At 34.4% G+C, this 20797-nt stretch overlaps 1 protein-coding gene and 1 long non-coding RNA gene across 5 annotated transcripts in view; both read right to left on the reverse strand.

Annotated features, from left to right (window-relative positions):
- NOVA1 (NOVA alternative splicing regulator 1) overlaps window positions 1–20797 on the reverse strand; it is a 143237-nt gene that overhangs the window by 96602 nt on the left and 25838 nt on the right. The window lies entirely within an intron of this gene.
- On the reverse strand, window positions 3728–8716 carry LOC113981746. Its single transcript, XR_003538517.1, has 2 exons — window positions 8640–8716; window positions 3728–4539 (listed from the first exon to the last, which is right to left on the reverse strand). It is a non-coding gene; the product is annotated as an uncharacterized LOC113981746 (long non-coding RNA).

The following is a 20797-nucleotide window of genomic DNA, read 5'->3' on the forward strand; positions in this document are numbered from 1 at the left end:
TAAACACAGTAGCTCTTTCAAAACAAGAAAATAGAATAATTCCATTCTCTTAGGATAACGAACTTAACTGGAGAAAAGGCATCCTCTGCTACATAGAAGGAGTCACCAGTCTTAAAAAATCACATGTAAACTTGTGGTGCAAGTGACACATCCATGGAGACCGTAGGTGGAAGGACAAGAGCATTTACCCTTGAGAAGAGTTAAAAGTAAATATAAAATAAAAAGACTCTTGTTTGACCTCTAAGGTCCCACCACACACTAATCCATAGCATTTCACACACTTATAACCATCATACTTCTTACCACAATTTACTAAATCTAGGTACCAATAGATTCTTTACTGTGAAATGCAGAAGCCTATCTTTTCACAAATGCAAGTAACTATAAGCATGTGTACCCTTTACATCATATAAAGACTTTACACCATACAGAGAGTCAAATTCAAGGTCAATGGCCTGGCATCCAAGGCTTTTAAAATGGTTTCAAGCTACTTACCTATCTAGTAATATTTTTTCTCCCCAAGTGTCAAGCAGCTGACCAAGTGTGGCAGAGAAAATAGAGCCTTCTGAAAAAATCCCACACTGAATTCACTCTTCCTAACTACGCATCACAGACTCAAAACCAAAATAAAACAGACTTGAATTGTATAGTCATATTTGGATGAAAAGAAGTACAGGAAAGCTTAATTTTGCTGGTTTGCAAAATTTTGCTGGAGCTAAGCAAAAGGCCCACAATAACTCAACAGAGAAGAGCTGTTAAGTCTTGTCACCAGTTCTGACAGCAACAAACAAAAATCAAATGGCAAAAATCACAATATTTTAGTTATTAGAAACCTAAGATAGTTCACTTTATAACAATGATCCTACATTACTTCAGTAACTCCTGAAGCAGAAGGTGTTTATGCTATTTGATAAATAGCCTCAAATGGTAATTTCAGTCTTGCTTTTACATAGGATTAAATGACTACAGCAAGATCCAAGACAACAGTAACAACTCATAGGTAAAGAGTAAAAGTACTGTGGTTTTTACATGAGAATTCAGAGGGAATGGATCAAGTGCAAGTCTCATTGTTTGTCCCAGATAAACTTAGACAAAATTTTAAAATTAAGTGACAGAAATCCTATCTATTCCTGTTTTGTTTATTTGACTATCACTTCCATGTTATATCGCTGTGATTAAGACAAGGTTGCTCCAACTCACATCTTCATTTGTTCAAATATCAGAGCCAGACATTGAAGTAATTTAGCTCAAAATGTGTGATGATTCAAACATCCAAACCAAATATTTTCCGTAGAAAGCCAAAGGTGGAAAGGTAAAACAGAATGACATACTCAGATAAAAATGCTAATGTTCAACTTATCAGGTAACTTACCAAAAAATGAGAAATAATGTGTTTATTAATTATGCTTTAATATTAAAATACATTTGTATCATGGTTTTACTGCACTAGCTAATCACAGTGCTTGCAAATAAAGACCACTAGCATATTGCTATCAAGTCAAAATAAATTCTCAGTAATTTTCACTGGCCAAGGTAAAGCAAAGTATAACTTCAACATACCAAAGATTTAACTGATGAAAGCACAATGAGTCAGCCAAAGAAGGTTGGACTCCTTCTGACCTCTGTCACCACTCCAGAATATCAAATTAGCATAAACTATTAAGTATTTCCAGTGAAACATACAGAAAATTTCTCACAATATAATTTAATTTTAATCTCAGGTACAATTAATGAAAATTGGATTCCTTATTCAGAGATTATGTACTGAATATTTTGGTGTTGTTTTTCTCAATTACAGAAATGCAAAACTTATGCTGCACTGGGCTCACAAGATAAACTTTTGACTTTGCTGAATTTATTTATCTCTGTAGAATTTTTCATCATTAATGCATTGATTTTCTCTTTTGTTGCTTATCAATTGACCATGATTTTTAACAACCATTATAAAAAGAAAATAGATATCAGTAATTGTCAAACTATCAACAATTACAGGCATTATACTATGGAACCAACAGAAGACACATACCATAGCAATCATACAATGATGATTTTAAAGTGAAAGTGGGGACTCCTAGCAAAAAGTGAGTATCATAAAAATATTGAATCAAAGTACTGACACATCCAAATAAAGCTGGCCAGTACTGTGGGGGAAAATATAAAGAGCTTTTTCAAATACCTTAATAGCAAAAGACAGTACAGAAGTAACATCGGCCCATTACATGATGAGGATGGTCCCCTCACAAACAGGGACAGAGACAAGGCAGAGGTGTTTAATGCTTCAACACCTATAGTAGACTAATGGGGTCCCAGTGCCCTGAGCTGGAGGTCCATGGCTGTGAGAATGATAGACTCCCAGCAGCCCCGAACTTGTGCAGGATTTGCTGCTCCAGCTGGATTCCTATGAGACTAGGGATTCATCTGAGAATACTCAATGACATACTGAATGACATCAATCTGATGTCATTGTGAGGTCTCTTTCAATGACTTTTGAACAGTCCTGTGAATCTGGAGAGGTCCCAGTTGACTGGAAGCTGGCAAATGTTGTCCCAGTTTTCAAAAAGGGCAAGAAAGATGACCCTGGAAACCATAGCCCTGTCAGTCTCAGTTCAATGACTGCTAAATGAAGATTATTCTGGGAGATATTGAGAAACACCTGAAGGACAATGCTGTTATTGGTCACAGCCAGCATAGCATCATGAGAGGAAAGTCCTGCTTGTTAAATCTAGTCTCCTTTTATGACAAGGGAATCCACCAAGTCTGTCAAGGAAGGGCAGTTGGTGTAATCTTTTTGGATTTCAGTAAAGCTTTTGATACTCTCTCACAGCATCCTTCTGGACAAAATGTCCAGCTGGATAAACACATCATGAGTGAGCAACTGACTCACAGGTCAAGGAGAGAGGGTAATAGTGAATGGGGTAACATCAGACTGGCAACCTGTCACTAGTTACACAGGGCTCTGTTTTAGGGCCAGTGCTCTTCAAAATCTTCATAAACAGCTTCAATGCAAGTCTCAAAGGTATATAAGTTAATTTGCTGATGATAATAAATTCGGAGGAGTTGTTGTCTCCCTCAAAGACAGAGAGGCCCTGCAGGGAGACTTGGACAAATTAGAGAGCTGGACAATCACCAACCATATGAAGTTTAGCAGAGACAAGTCCTGGATTCTGCACCTGAGACAGGGCAACCCTGGATGTACATACAGACTAGGGAAGGAGAGACAGGAGACCAGCACTGAGGAAAGGGACCTGGGAGTTCTGGTCAACAGCAAGTTGAATACAAGTCAGTAGTGTGCCCTGTCGCAACCATGTCCTGGGGCCATCAAGCAAAGCATCACCAGCTGGTCCAGGCAGGTGATTGTCCCGCTCTACTCTGCACTGGTGCAGCTTCACTTCAAGTCCTGTGTGCAGTTTTGGGCACCACAATATGAGAAAGTTATTAAGCTGTTAAAGAGCATCCAAAGGAGGACAACAGAGATGGTGAAAGACCTTGAGGGGAAGCCGTATGAGGAACGACTGAGGTCACTTGGCTTGTTCAGCCTGAAGAAGAGGAAACTGAGGGGAGATCTCATTGCAGTCTACAACTTCCTTTGTGAGGGGAAGAAGAGGAAGGGCAGGCACTGATCTCAGCAGTGACCTGTGACAGGACCTAAGTGAATGGCCTGAAGTTGTAGTCACACACGCAAGTTATTATCTCAAAAAAAACCCAACATACATTAGTTTATGTACAGGTTTTTGGGTTTTTTGTTTGTTTGTTTTAATATAATTTTATCTTAATTGCAACCATTATTGCCTGGTAAAATCTGAAACCATCAACATTAAAGCAGTCATTGCTTCATTAATGTTGCAGTCCATGCTCTGTGCAGGGTAACAATAATTTAGCGCCATAAACATAAGACTCTAGCTCCTCCTAAAAGCACATGAAAAGTTTTCCTTAGTCAAACAAGAATAGATTATAAATGCAGTCATGCAAAATCAGTTATCTTAATGAAAACAGAAATATTAGATAAAAAGTGAGAAAAATTTAAGTGCATGAACCTTACAAAACAAAAGGAGCTATATTGTAATTCAAAATGCCAAGGTATTTTAAGTGGTATATATCTGTGGTAAGTAATTTAGTAAAATTAATACCAAATGCATAAAATATAAAATAACTTCAATATTTACCATTTCAGGTCATTATTTGTACAAAAAATACATTAATCTCCTTAAGTGAACAGTTCTTTTGAAAGGGGGATATGTTCATTAGCTGATTTTTCAATTTTGAGTCTTTATGCTCCCTTACTAGCATTCAAATATTAAATATGTGTGCAACTGAGGGAAGTACAATAGCAAATCAAAGTTTTCAGTGCCTGAAATGCTACTAGTTTTAACTGCCTCTTAAAAGTGCCTTACAAATTATTCTCTAATCTTGGGATTTGATGAATAGTTTACAGAAACGAGCTAAAAATAAGCGAGTGTTAAAAGGCAGGGCTGCCAGTTCTTTCATGGTCCCAGAAAACGTAGAGGAAGTTGGCAGGATCAGCTCAGCTCCACTGCGCTCCTGAAAAATATAAAATACCAGTGTCCACTGGATCATTGGGTCCTTAGCACTCTAGTACTGTTTATGAAAAAGATTTTGCTGATGACCATAATGATGCTTTAAAATATGGATTAAGACAGTTTGTCAGCAGGTGTGATCTTTTGGTTTTAATGTTGCATTCCCTAAATACATATTAATTATAGGTAAAAAGTGCTTTGCATGACGACAAATGTATTAGGACCTCACCTCTGGGCATCATTACTTAGATAGAAATATTAAGAAAAATTGAAATTAATTTAAATAAAAAATTATCTGAAGATGATATACATCTGTTTTATTCCATTTTTATCTAATGAAATTATATTTTAAGTGTTAATCTCACATAAATACTAGGCAACATCTAATTGAAACTAAGGTTGAGAGTCTCCAACAGGCTCATAAAACCTCTCCTCTCCCTCACAATGTAACCACTAGTGTATGTCCTTTGATGGTGGTAAATACAAGTTTAATAAAAAAACAAAGTAGTGGTATCACACTATTAATGTCTAGACACTTCAACTAAACCAGGACTTCAAAACAGCCATGGAAAAGTCCAAGAGAACAGTATAAGAGAAATGTGCTACTCCAACCTTTCTCATCCCAGTTCACCGACACAGATACTACAATGCCATGAATTTTTCAACATGCAAAGTGAGTTCCAGAACTTGTATACACTTTCAGCACTTCCTTTTACAATACCCATCATGGTAATACCAAAAAGTAAATAACAAAAATGTAAATTAGATGTTGCAAAACTAATTCACAATGCACTGTGCAACTAGTTTACCAACTAAGAATGGATGCTTTAGTAGAATAAAAGGTTACACTGCATATAAGAGCCTCTAAAATTTGTTAAAGTCTTTCACCTTTGAAAGAAAAAAGAGCACAATTCCCAGGTCCTCAACATAACAGAAAAAAGGACTGACCATGAACCAAAAGATTTAAGAATGGCATCATCTCACATTTTAATTCTATTTGGTATGTAAAGCAATTGAGTTTGATTTTTCAACCTCCACAGCCATCAAACTGGGTGAAATCTTCACCTGCTCTACAGTAATAACTAACATGTCAAGAGCTACAGTTCTACCCTCTAAAATAGTCATGGCACTCTAATAGCTTGAGTGGTGTTAAAGTAACTACCAATAACTCTAAGAATGCTCTTCTGCAATGATAACTTCTCAGAGGAAAAAAATAAATGCAACTGACATACCAGCTGAGCAAAGAGTGAATCTTAAATCAAAGATAAAGAACCTCTCAACTTGGAGACTAATTATTAGATTTCCAAACTTACGCATTGTGCACAGCCTTTACTTTTAGGCACTGATAGAAAACTGGCTAAAACCTGCATGAATTATCCTCCCAAATTATTTCCAGCTACTGTTAAAGGGCTCCAGGTCATTCCTTATTCTGTGACCTGTGTATGATGGTCCTGACCAGCTGGCTTTAGGTAGCTCTTCTGGAGTAGGGGGGTATTAGACAAGATGACCTTCCAGTAGGGGGGCATTGGACAAGAGGTCCCTTTCAACCTCAACTACTCTGTGAAGTAAAAACACCTATATTTTTCATTTTTGTATCTCCATTTTAATTTAGCTTGGGGAGGAAGTTAAAAATATGATAGAATATTCACTTAGGAGTACATAGAATTTAAACTGACTAAAATAGGAAGAGAGTAAGCAACAAATTGGTGAAGTAAACCTGAAAAATGTTATATAAAAAAAATTAAAATGCACAATCAAACCTAACTAAAACATGGTATCTTTAATTTACTGTGTATTACAGTGAAAGAAGAACTTCCAAATATCAGTTCAGCCAGAATATTGTCTTCTCCTTATCTGTGTTAATTTAGGATTTTTAAAAAATGAAAAATGAAGTGACATTGATATCTATCACAGACATTTTTACCTGGTACAAGAGAAGGAAAATGGTATTTCAATATAGTCAAGGAATAAAGAATACTTTAAAAAGAAAGGTTGTACAGTTAATTTTGATAGAAATCCAAAACTAAAATTCTCCCATGATTTTGCCAAATAAATAGAAGCAGTTCTCATGATACAGCGCAGCTTCATCCTGTAGTGGTCAAAACAATTTTTTAATGCTAGATATTACAGAAAATGTTTTCACATTCCTTCCTCTGCTGTTCAAACTTGTGCTTTTATACAGAAATTTTCATTTACTTGGAACTCCCATGTTATGATATATATCACATTGTTTTAAGATAAATGACTACACTTCTACTTTCATATGAAATTATCTAGTTCACCACTAAATGTATGGTCACTCATCTATCATAGAATCATAGAATAGGTAGGGTTGGAAGAGACCTCCAAGATCATCAAGTCCAACCCCTGATCCAACTCCAATTACTATATCATGGCACTAAGGGCCACGTCCAATCTCTTTTTAAAAACCTCCAGGGATGGTGAATCCACCACCTCTCTGGGTAGGCCGTTCCAATGTCTGATAACCCTCTCTGTAAAGAATTTCTTCCTAACATCTAACCTAAACCTCCCCTGGCAGAGCTTGAGCCCATGTCCCCTTGTCCTATTGTTGGTTGCCCGGGAGAAGAGACCAACCCCCGCCTGGCTATAACCTCCCTTCAGGTAGTTGAAGAGAGTGATGAGGTCGCCTCTAAGCCTTCTCTTCTCCAGACTAAACAACCCCAGCTCCCTCAGCCTCTCCTCATAGGACTTGTGCTCAAGTCCCTTCACCAGCCTCGTTGCTCTTTTCTGGACCCGCTCCAGCACCTCAATGTCCTTCCTGAACTGAGGGGCCCAGAGCTGAACACAATACTCAAGGTGTGGCCTCACCAATGCAGAGTACAGGGGAAGGATCACTTCCCTGCTCCTGCTGGCCACACTGTTCCTGATGCAGGCCAGGATGCCATTGGTGTTAAGAAAGGCAAGAAAGTTAAAGATTTCTCTAGAAAGTCATGACATAATGAAACATTGATATTCTACTACATATTATTTTTAGAAGAATTTTTATCTCCTATGTACGTCTTTTTTAGAAAGCAGAACAATAATGAAAAACTTGATACAATCTTTATATGGCACCATTACTTGCAATATATTTTATACTTTTTGTATCTGAGACCCAAAGATGCTATGACTGTAAATGAATTGTCAGTCACACAGGAGAAACTGAAGACTATAAGAAAGAATAGAAAGATTTTAGTACTACAAAAAGATGACACGGGAACAGCACAGAATACTCCCTATTCATTACAAATCAAAAGGTTGAAGTGCTTTCAACTATCCGTTGCTGATCTTCTTTACATGATAAAGTATTTACATACATTAAACATATGATATGTCCATATCTGGGATTTGGTAGATATGATAGTAAGCAAGATTGTTTGCAAGTGTGACAGATGGAAAAGAATGGGGTAAAGAATGCATTCAACTATGACCACATCTCTGGAATTGTCTAAGGTACTTTTTTTCTAAATATATTTCCATTTCAGATGCTTCACAATGAAATAACTCTTGATAACTCGTTTAATACCTGTAACAATTACCCAGGGTTTTCAAACAATTCACTTGTTGGTCCTACTTCCAGAAAAATTGTACCACACAAGACACACATAAGTACAATAACAACAACTACATTAAGGATATAGCACACTTTACTGTCCTATACAGCTAAACAGACAGACTTCCTACAGAACTGGTGTAATACTATTTCTTTCATGGGGCACACAACACCACAGACATAAAAGATATATGGGGAAAAAGGGAGCTTCAGGAAGTTTGTCCATAGGGGACATTTTATATTTATCAGATAAAGTTTCTCAAGACCCTGGTTCTTTTCCATGAGTTTAAAATACATGTAACTTTCATGTACTTTCAAAACTGAAGTCATGATGATGAAGCATTTGTCAAGCCGGCCTTTGCCAAAGAATTAAACGAAATGCATTACCATGAAGCACCTAGAACCAAAACACAACTGGTTCAGTGTCTCAGATATGATCTCAAAGTATGAGAAATAACAATGAGAAAAGGCTGTTTGCAAAAATAATACTGAATCCAAAAGTGTGTCGTTGGCTGTAGGACTAGAAATAATCAATATTCCACCTGTTTTACCTGGAAAATTGCTCTGCTGACTTAGTTCACTAAAACCAGAATGTCAGCCCAAGACGCAAACACACCAAACCCCCACTTTAAACTGCTAGTGACTGAGTATTTGCATCTATGACCTAATAATGTTGGGTTAGCCTTGTCTTCTCTGCATCAATGGTAATGCAAGGAGGGAGGCCAAGGTACATAAGATGAAGAAGATATGTCATGCATTTATTACTATATATCAAGGTAACAAAATTCATGTGATTCTAAATATAAAAAGACAAATACATATAAACCAAATAAAAGTGAGAAAAGTTACTGCTGATAATTTTGAGTAGATTTTTCAATACTTTTAAATACCTTTTGATTATGCTTAGAATTATTAACTGGTGCATAAAAGGTTCTTCTGACAATTAATATTAAAACAGGAACATAAAAACTTGTAAAAAATCAAAGTAGAATTCTGTCTTTTGGCCACCTACAAATGAGCTGTTTTCCCATACTAGTTCATTCTAAAAAGTATAATCTAAGAGAAAGCAAACAAGAAAATTATTTACCATGACTGATATTTCTAACCTGTAAATCAAATATGTTGTTAACAGTTAAAATCTCGCACACAGGCTACACAATATAAATCTAGCTGTGTAACTAGCTACACTTGCTTTTATCACATACACTTCCAGTTGGTAGGATATTATGTAGGATGTTAAGTTACACATAAACATCCTCAGAGTTGGTATACAGAGTTTGTCATAACATTCAGAGAGAGTAAAAGCTTTATACATACCACTCTGTTTAGAAAATATTTCTGTGTAAGAGTTTGATTTATTCAATATCCACTTTTAGAATCTTCAAAAGTGAAAGAAAACAAACAAACAAAATAGCAAAACCAGTCCATGTTTAAATGAAAACGTTAGATAAGAGAGTGTCCTATTTAGGCAGATAGAGATTCTCCTTTTACTTCCCCTATGTTGCTGACTGTCCTTTGTATGACTCTTGCTGGAAGATGTAACATAGATACAAATCTGTCACCACAATTAAATCAGAAATTGATCACTTGACTTTCTACTGAAGACCAATACAGATTACTTGAAATTCACCTCATCCATTTTTGAAAACACCTACAGTTTTCCACAGTAATATCTAGGTTTCCTTACCTAGGTAAGATACTTTTAGACTCCTCATACACAAGACCTAAACCCTACAACCTTATTTTCTCATTTTTTAGTTTATTTTCAGAGGTTTAGAATGACGAGATTAAGCATTATTTCACTACCTCCTCAACAAAATAGATGCTCTAAATACTTGAATAAAAACTTGTATTATGTGTTTCTCTATAACCTCCGTGAGAAACCGCAAGAATGCTCTGAAAGTTCCTATGAAGCAGAGGTTGTCAGATCCTGAGTATTCAGCCTCAATCCATTTATCTTGTTTAAACTCTTCAAATGGAAGTAGCATATCTAGAGAAACCTGAAGCACTCAGTGATGCACTTGAGCTCCTAAACAGACCATCTATCCAGACATATCTCTCAGCTTTACTTAAGGGTTAGACCAGATGTTCACTATAATTAGTCCGTTTTCTACCTTCCATGAAACAAATTCCCTCAAAGAAAAGCCTACTGGGACTACGATGAATGCAATTGAGCTTCCCAATCCATATAATTAAGTAACTAAAACTCCAGAATGTTTTCTGAGTTGTACATTCTACATATAGCTGTATCACTCCCATGCAAGCATACTGTTATTTTCTATCATCAGCAAACATACTCTGTTACCATATTATAAGGTTCTAGAAGTAAGATAGTACATGTCAATCTCCTTAAATCCTAGTTATTAAAAGTTGAGAATACTTTCTAGTAACTGATGGACACCACTTGACCCTTCTGATCCAAATGTCTAGCCAACACTAAAGTTGAAGTATTACTGTGTTCTAAGCCATTAATCAGCACCTATATGACCTCTCAGTTTGATAGTTGCAGGTATTCTTACAAATACATGAAAGTAGCAACATAAGAGAAATGCTACATTAGATTATATTTGGTCACAAGCTGGATTTCTATATTTTACTTTTAGTTGCCTTTACACTACAGTGGAGTACAAATCTGAAATATAAAACTCTCTAAAAATACGTCAAACTTGTTCATGAATCCTCATTATTCAATATGATCTCCTGAAATAGCTACAATCCAATAATTAAGTTGACCAAAAAGGCGGTTCACTTGAACTTCATAAGAAAAGACAGGACGTGTGCCTACCACAGGGTGACAACAAATCCATGCATGTTATATTTAGAAGACACCATCTGAATTGTTTAAGGGGTAAGCAACTTACCTGTATGATGTAATGACAGAGTAGGAGGAGTGGTTAAAATGTTAATAAAAAGCTGGTTTTCAAGTGAGAGGGAGGAAGAGAAATAACAGCTTACCTGAAAAGTGAAAAATATACAAATGCAGAATAAAAGGAAATAATCCTTGTTCAAGTCTAAGCAAAAAAAAGAAAAAAAAAAAAGCCAAAAAACCCCCAACCCAAAACCACATATTTAGCTGCTTTTATATTCCTGCTTTTGTAACTGATTTCTTAGTGAACATCATTCAGTAATTTTAGGTGCAAACTAAATTATATTGACTAGGAACCTCAAACTCCATCAAAGCAGGTGAAGTTGCTTTTAAAGCATAAACACTTGTAATTTAGAAAAATGTGGTTTAGTATAGCTGTAGCCATTGAAGAAAAGGAACTATTGTTGATATTAATATGTAACACTTGTGCTGATAGTCCTTTAAATTTCTTTACAGTTGAGACAAATATCTGTTCTAATTCACATCTATTCACAAAAAAGAATATTCAAAGGCATAAAATATAACATTTTTTCATTTTATTACAGAAAAAAATGCAATATCTACATTAAAGGTATTTACCTTTCTTTAACTGATTGTTTTTCAAAAACATTGTGAGCTAATTAAAAAATGTATCTTTATTGCAGTAATTCTTCAAATGAAAGTCAAGACAAATTGTCTGTTTGATTATTATTCCAACTCCAACACTCATTCATACAAGTTTCATGAACCATACAATACTTCCTTTGTTCTGTATTTTATATAATACTTTGCTATAATACTCACTATATTATCACCTAACTTAAAAATAAGAAGACTAACACATTTAATCGGGGGCAGTACTGTACAAATTACCACAGCTTTACACCTTCACTTACTCATTTCCAAGGGACTATTGCTTAACTCATAAAGAACAGTCACACGAATTATATAAAGAAATCCATAACAGAAATTAAAAAAAAAAATTACATAATTTACTGCAATGAGGATTTCTAACACGGAAGTGAAAAGGTGATAACTTATAAGGAAAAGGCATTTCATTAAATCTTAACACTTTTGGTTCAAATACACAAGAGCTACAGTCATAACAAAGCACCAAAAGGCAACATAATTGTCTTACAGCTGACTTAAGCACATTCGATAAGTAGGAGAATATCCAGTACCAGTTTACATAATAAAGGAAAAAGCTACTATTGTTTTTCCCTACATATATATCAGTCATGTATCAAAAAAAATTGCAATATTTCTCTTACCTAACTCCTATTTTTCAGTGAAATAAAACAATTATCAAGAAAATTATCAATCTTCTGTCTGCAGAACCACCAATAAAGCATAAAAGCTCCTGATGCTTTTTATGTTTTACCTCCTGAAAACATGGTCAGAGTTATGACATAGTATGGGGTAAAAAAAGTAAATCAAAACCAACTCCCCTAAAAAAAAAAAAAACAACAACAACAAAACCAAACATTTCCACAGAACAACGGCTATGATTTCCTTTGATTTGAGGTACCACCAATGAAGATGGTGACCAAGGATCCACTATTTTGCAGGGATATGGATCACAGCATGAAAAGTTTTTATAATAATCTTAAAATCAGAAACATATACTCTTAGTTCATGTGAAAAAACTAACAAACAAGGTTTCTTTAGCTTTATATGCTATTTGCTGACCCACTACTACTTGGGAGTAAGTTTACCAGCAAAGCACTAAGTAATCATTGCCTATATTTCAGGCCTGATGATAGAACATCTTGCCTGATTAGCTGCACAGTTGAAAGATATGCACAGAACAAGGAAGTAAAATTGCAAAAAAGTTTCCCTTTAAAAACACATTTATTCTTCCTACTGAAATAGAGGGAAAGTAACAGTGAAAACACATTCAAGGGTGTGGAGGAAGAAGGAGGGGAAAGAAAAAGGGGAGACCCTGTTCATTGAGTCTCTGATTTGACATTTTAAGATCTATTTTACATAAAATTTTAGCATTAATCATCTAACCATGTTAATGAGAGTTATGGTTTGAACATATTTTGTGTTATATAATACTAAATACAAAGTACTTTAAAAAATTATTTTGTAAATAACTCAAACATCACACTCAAAATTAACAGACACTTTTGATGTGAATCCCTCTGTGCCTAATCTTTCTATCTATGAAATGATAATATTAATGCTTCAACCCTACAGAGTGATTCAAATCATGTATGTAGCTGAAATACTCCATGAGGACCACAAGGAAATTAGCAATCCTGTTTTCTATAATAACAATAGCATGAAGTAACATGAAGTAAATAATTCATGCAGCTGCTTGCTTGCCAGTCACAAAACAACATATTTTAACTAGGTGGTCATCAGATGACCGAAGATCTTCCTTTATGTTTAGGTCCTGGAATCCTGTTTATAACAGTACATGATAATCCATTCAATGGATTTTTCATGGTGATTGTATGTAGATGGTAGTTTCAACATTTCCTAATTTTGAAGTTTTGGTTATGCAGCTTTCCTAGACATTCATAATACATTCTCTTTTTATCTTTCTTTGAGACAGAAACACACATAACAATGGTAGAATTCTGTGCAAGGGCATCTATCCAAAAAATATAAATGTGATAAGACAGTACTTAAGCTATGCAATAAAGCACTCTCTGCTTTCAACCAACAATGAGAAATTGTTTTTTCAAAAAAGTGAAAATTTATTTCTACTCTATTTCTAGAAAATAACTTTTTAGAAGTTCTGTTTGCATTTTTAAACATGAAAATAAACTGCCGCTTTCATAGTAAATTCTAAGCTCATTCCTTTGCTTTCTAATATATACAGACCATGATAAACATTCCAATAATATTCTCAAAAACTAATTTTTTTTTTAGATTAAAATATGTATCTTCCAGTGAATCTTGTGTGTTGTACTAGCTCCTGATAGGATAAAAAAGGAATTATTGACATTAAGTTTGCATGCTACGTGGAAGTTTTCATATATGATGACTTAAATAACCTAGAAGCAGCACGATATATGTTTTACTTGAGATGTTCCTTTTTTTTCCACGTAAATTTATCACAGCATTTAGATTTAGTTAACATATTCTGATTTTCACAGAGATACTTTCACATACAACCCATTCAATCCTCCTGCTTGATCCTGCAGGAGAGACATCATGCTAAATTTAGGTTATTACAATCATTTCTATGGTAACAGATGGATGTGAAACACAGGATTATGACTTCACTGCACGACTCTGGAGAAAGAAGTCAGATGGTAGAGGAAGAAAGATCATATTCAAAATATCTGCAACTGTAGCAGGGAAGCACATACAATCACTGAGAAATAGAACTGTCCTTTTTTTTAAGAAATATATGATTTTTTTCAAAATCTGTATAGGTAAATCTTCCCCTAACAAATACCTTCACCACTGACATTCTCCATATGATTTTTTTTTTCTTTAAACCAGTATCTCTAGTTTGGCATAACTAAGAGAGAAGAATGCTTAAAAATATAGGTTACATACAAAATTATAAATAGATATGAATCTATTTAGAACCTCTAGAGGTTAAAATAAAGAAAAACTAAAAATATGAAATTCTAATAGAAATGTATTCCATATAAAAAGAACAGCTAAAAAAAAGGAGAGCATATTTCAGCTAATATAAACCTGGAGAAAGGGGATTTTTCTCATTATTCTTGCTTTTTCATATTATATTCTGCAATTTATACAATGGTGTCATGCTACACACGCACATCAAATTATATTTAACTAAGAACTAGAAAAATCACCAAATTATTACAGCATGTTGTTGATATTGACTTCAGGATTTAATCTTAAAATCCAAACAAGTCTAGCTTTGAGAAACCAAAATATGGGAGTTTATTATATTGTTATAAGCAATATTAACTACAGAAAGTAATCCTCAAGCACAAAGACTGAAAACAGCCACTCATAGCATCTGCCTTAAAAAACACTGTAGGCCTTTACAAAATTCTTTACAAGATGGTGCCTGAAATACCTTGTATATTTAATCATGCTCCTTAATGATTCAGCAATTAAAGGCTATTGTAAAAGGCAGAACTATATTTAACATTTCTGGGTTAGGTGAACACAGATTACCTAAGAACAGAACACACATGAATAACCCTGTGACTAATAATGGTTTCTAACTTAAATAATGAATATTACTATGATAACGTATTCAAAGCAGGCCTTTGGCAATAAAGGTTATGCTATTTTAAAATAGTAAATGCAATAGACTTTAAAGGGATTTTTGTTTCTGTCTTGTAGGAACAAGGTATTTATAATCAAAAACAAAGATCTTAATTTTGCTTCTCTAAGTTTGCTTGAATTTCTAGATAAAGTTTAATCTCTGAAAATAAACAAACAAACAAAAAACCCCAAAAGTATCTACTTATGAAGAATTCCTGAAACACATGAGATATGCAAGGTAAAGCAACTAAGTCATTATTCTTTAATAAACATAAGGATATATATTAAAGTATTTAATCTATATTAAAGATAAACCTCTAGATGCTGAAGCTGAGTATGGCTCAAGAAATCTTTCTTGCATTTGAGATACTTATGTAATACAGTAAAACTCAACAGTGAAGCCTTTGCTTTATTGAAGCCCTTTTAATGGCTTTTTCTCTCAACTGGCAAACAGCTTCTAATTTTCACAAAACAAGGGAGATCTTAAAAAAAACATTCAATAAATCTTTGAAACCTAAATCCTTCTGCATGGTTGAAATGAGCAAACAGGTCAGAAGGGACCAGAAAGGGCACACCACAGTCTCATAAACCTCATTCACCTAAGGAAAGTAGGCTTAACAAACAACCATACCCCAAAATGCTCAGTAAGAATGGAAGGGGAATGTCTGACACAATTCTCTGAATTAGAAATTGAGGTCTTGGCTATCCGAGTATTCTCAAAGGATTCTGTGAAGGACCGTAACACTAATAAAATTAGGACAGGAATGACCAAATAAAAATTGATATGGAAAACTTTTTTCTTTTTAATTCAGACCACTAGACCATTTAAAACTTTGTTAGACCATTTAAAACTTTGTTCTTTTTTTAATTTGCAATTAACCTAAATACATTTCAAATACTCCTTACCCCTATGGGAGGAAAAGTTCTCTTTGTAAAAGATGTTACAGCATACACCATTCATTTAAGAACTTAGAAAGAACCCAAAAGACAATTTTTCCCTTTTAAGAACTGTCTGAAACCTTACATTAAAAAAAAAACAACTAAATTTTTTTAAAATATCGAGTTATTAAAAAGAAACATGTCACATGTTCTTTGGGAGTAGGGCATGAGGTGAGGGGGGAGAAGGTTGCTGTTTTCTTATGAAAGAGTACACCACGTTCCCCTCCAACACCTTGCTTTACTCATTCTCAAAGCAAGACTTCCTTTGTAAATTCCAATAATCCTTAACAAATGTTTTGAAGCAAACAGCTGAAGTGAGGATACACATTTGCAGGCAGTAAACTAATGGTCTGACAAAATTACTCTTATTTTCCTGGCTGAAACTGGGTCAAGCATCATGAAAATTGTCATGACACTCAGAACCAAAACAGCAACATTTGGCTAACTGTTAGCATCTTTAGTATCTACAATTGTATTTCTTCATTAAAAGAACATTTAAAATCTAAGAACATATCTATTTTCATAAAGGGACTCCAAGTACAATTTATCAACAATGGAATGCAATGACCACAATACACTACAACTATAACCAAACTGTGTCAATATTTCCAGGTCAAATCCATTCAAATTAGTACCAAATACTTGCTGGGAAATTCAAAAACTCTTCTGAATGAGCAATTTACAAAAGATGCCACCGGAAAGTTGACAAGTTTGGTATTTTACTGTAATGAATAAAGGAATCCAGGAGACTTTGCAAAGGTGAACTGGTCCTCCACTAGCTAGCTTCTCTTCTATGGTGACAAACAAACAGGCCTTATGGGGCAGTAAAAAATTTTGTCTTATCTGACCCAGGAGTTTGCTATTTTTATATGGATTTGGCAATACACAGGCTCCACCCACAATTTGGCCATCTGTAAAGGATATTTGAGATACTGGAAAGCATTCAATAGCCTGCAAAGAAAAAGTTAAGAAGCTGTTGCTAGAAAAGCATTACTGTTTGAAACCAAAAGAATATTACTCTCTCAATGGAAACAAACTGATGGACAGTGAAACTAAAGGAATATTTAATGTTTTGTGATTTTCCAGTATTATTTAGAGTGCTTAAATAAGAAAGAAGCTGTCCTTATAAATACGTGATCTGAAAGGCAGGTCAGGGACGCTGCATCGGCACAGGGCCAGGCAACAGAAGGTGCTAAACAGAGCAGACTAGTGGATCTGATGACCAGAGTAAGAGACCTCTGCAACTTGGTATACTGAGTATGTATTATCTTAAAATGTATACCGAGTATATATTATCTTAACTGGATGGCTAAGTTTGCATGAGTACACATGGTAAAAAAAAAAAATCTACCTAAGCAAAGAACAAACTTCTGTGCAGACAGATATGCAGAAAATACTTAAATTAAAACCACGTAAGAGTAGAAACCTATTAAATTCCCTACTTCTGTGTTTCCCTTTTGGTTGCATCACAGCAATCTATAGCAGATGAAATGCTAGAAAGGACTTCTGCACTTACAAATACTGACTGTTACTACTGAAATTCTGCAAAGATCTAAGAGAAATGTTTTAATATATATTGAAAGAAAATATTTAGTGAGGGTATATTTTTTCCCAAGGTAGGTTTTTTCCAGTTGTTTGCTCATTCCTTATATATATATATATAACAGTTAATTACTATATTGATGGTTTAGCATTTAGAGAAATACACATTTTTTTAAAAAGAGAATTTTTGAGTGTTTAATTTTGTAAACTACACAACTGTAATGAGAAAAATGTCTTGAGTCATTAATCAGAACAGTGCACCATCTTCTAGCTGTCAAGCTAGGAAAAGCAGAGATGTTTCAACACATTACACAGAAAGCGAAGAAAGGGACCAAAGCAGACCAAAGGATGAGAAAATTCTTTGATCCTACTGGAAAAATCAACTTTGGTTTCCAAAAAAAAAATTGTTTCACAGAATTGAAGTATAACTCCAATATATCCCTGTAAGTAATAGACTTGACAAACTAATTTTATTTGCTACCGCTGGATGTTCACAGTTGATTCTGCTGTAAGTTACATTAAACTGAAAGCAGAAATAAGGTATTTTCAGAGTTACGTTTCTTAGCCTTATTACCTTTTTTAACCTTCAGTTTTACTTTTGATAATGGAATATCGGCTAATGCAAGAAAAGATCTGTGGGGTTTCGAGTTAAAAAAAAAAAAACAAAACAAAAACCAAGCTATTAAACAGTTAAAATCCGCTATTTAAAATATTAGGGTTTATATTACCGAAGATCAATTTTTTTTCAGAATAACCACATTTAAACTCCTGAATAAAATGTGTGGGTCAAAAAAGCCTCTTTCATTTTAAGAGCACAGAATTGCATTATAGAAATCATGGGGGTGGAGGGAAGACCAAGAAACCCAAAACTAAAAGCTTTCCATTTTTGTGGTTCCAAAAGACTGCTATTGAATAAATGAACATATCCAGTTAACCAAAAATAGAGATAACTTAAAACCACAGGTATTTACAGAAAACACATTTAAGCCACATATTAAATGTAATTTCCCTAGGAAACTGTAAATTATAGTTAGTGGTACATTTAAATTTTAAAAGAAAACCAAATGCACGCAAACAAGCCTCTCTCTGTGATCTCAGGAAGCCACAACTACCACAACCCTTTTACATTTGTTATTAAAGATAGGCTCCCTATTTTAAGAGATTTGTTTCACACACAAGCCAGATTTGTTTTGTCACATCACAACAAGCAGTGTGGAAGAAACTCAATGTGGCACTTCTCTGCACAAGAAAAAACAAACAAAACAAAAACCCCAAAACTTCCAGGGAACGAAAACCACAAATTTTATTTTCAATTTAATTTGAAGAATCAGAATAGAAGCTGGTGAATTTAGAAGTGGTAGGGTTCTTTGGTTCCTGAAAAAAAATGCTACAAAACTCGAAATCAACTTTTCTCCAAATTCCTAGAATCACCAAGTTTTCTACAAATTACTTGATCATTTGACTAAAATTAACAATAATATTGGTGGTTTTCACGTATAATTAAGATTGCCTAACACTTAATATGATTTATAAATTATAGTGCCTCTGTCTTCTCTTAGTTTTCAATTTGCCAAAGCATTTGGATCTCTGCCTTCAGTTGCTTTGTTTTTTACTTCTTCCAAGTTTCAGCAAGTGAATCAGTGACTTCCAATAGAACTATAAAAAATGAGATATTTTCCTCATGTTAAGTATGTCTTAAATACTTCTTTAGAAAATCTCTACATACCAGTGTGAGATCTCTGCTTTTCACCAGCCACCCCCCACCACTCCTGCCTCCAAAATCAAAGTAGTTAAATTAGAATTCTCTGAACAACTGAAATAAGTCAAGTACAGGAATCAAAAGAAAAATTTACATGAAGAAGCCAATACATTCTGTTCCTACACAACTGCTACACACTATCCTGACTGATGCTTTCTCGTATCCACTGAGCCGGAACCTTAGGTCATGTTTTTAAACATTCATCATAGCTTCTCTTTCCATTCTTTTTCTTGGAAACTGAACTATTGTGATAGCTACCAGAACCCAAGAAAAAACCCAAGTTGAGTAGAACTGAAATTTAAAGTGGGAGAACTAGATGACAAAATCTGACTTAGTGAGGAACACTGGCAAGCAAACGTGACCAACTTTGGTGGCCTATTTCCTCATTCAGAAATAAATACTAACTTCGAAAAACTAAATGCCTGAGAACACTGATACAATGTTAACCAACTCAGTTCAGCTTAACTTTTCAGAGATGATCACTTTGTGCACTATTTATAAACGTCCACACTTAAACAAAGAGCAGTTTAACTGGCAAGCGGTAAGTCAAGCAAACACAATGTTAACCATTCATGAATGAACAATATATGGAACTACAAAAAAAAAAAAAAATGTACACACGCTGAAAAGAAAATTCTATGCAAGTTCAAACTGGATATCCAGCAATTATATAAAATTCAGCTACAGTTCTCCTCCCATCATCTCCTCTTCCTCCCCATAAAAACTAGGAACAGCAGTACATCTAATACCTGAAGGATGCTGCAGTAATTATCTATTTCTGGTTTTGAGTACCTACTGTGAAAACAAGAATCAAAAGAAAATCATAGTCAATCGTTAATATCGTATTCTGTGCATGCTTTCTTAAGTTACAAGTAACTAATGTAATGCAGCACAATGCTAATAAAACAAGGTATTAACTACCCATTCGGTAAGTATGTATGCTCATTAATGACTTAGAAGTCAGTAAGAAAATACCACCAGAAACATCATAAGCAAATACTTTTTTCTGCACTTTTTCTTTACTGTAAGTGGTGCCTTTCCTTCATATCAGAAACTAAAAGTTAAAAAGAAGCTGACTTCTCACATATGCACAATAACAACCATGTCTCATTTCCTTTACTACATCATTCTCACCCCCAGGACTGTTTCAACAAAAACAAAAAAGGCTCACAAGACAGTTACAAGGTAAGACAAAGGCAACGACAACATAAAACAAGCACTCTACAACATGAAACTGAATATTATCTCCACTTGATGTTACAGAAAAAGTCTTTGAAAAACAATAATTAATAAAGTATCAGATGAGAATTCAGGCAAGACACACTAACATTTTTAGTTAGTGAGGCTACACATAATTAAAAATAATCCTCATTAACACTATAAAGTCTGTGTTTTGTTTCTTTTATTGCTAACTT

Source organism: Neopelma chrysocephalum, unplaced genomic scaffold, assembly GCF_003984885.1.
Source record: "Neopelma chrysocephalum unplaced genomic scaffold, ASM398488v2 Primary Assembly neopelma1_24, whole genome shotgun sequence".
Taxonomy (NCBI): domain Eukaryota; kingdom Metazoa; phylum Chordata; class Aves; order Passeriformes; family Pipridae; genus Neopelma; species Neopelma chrysocephalum.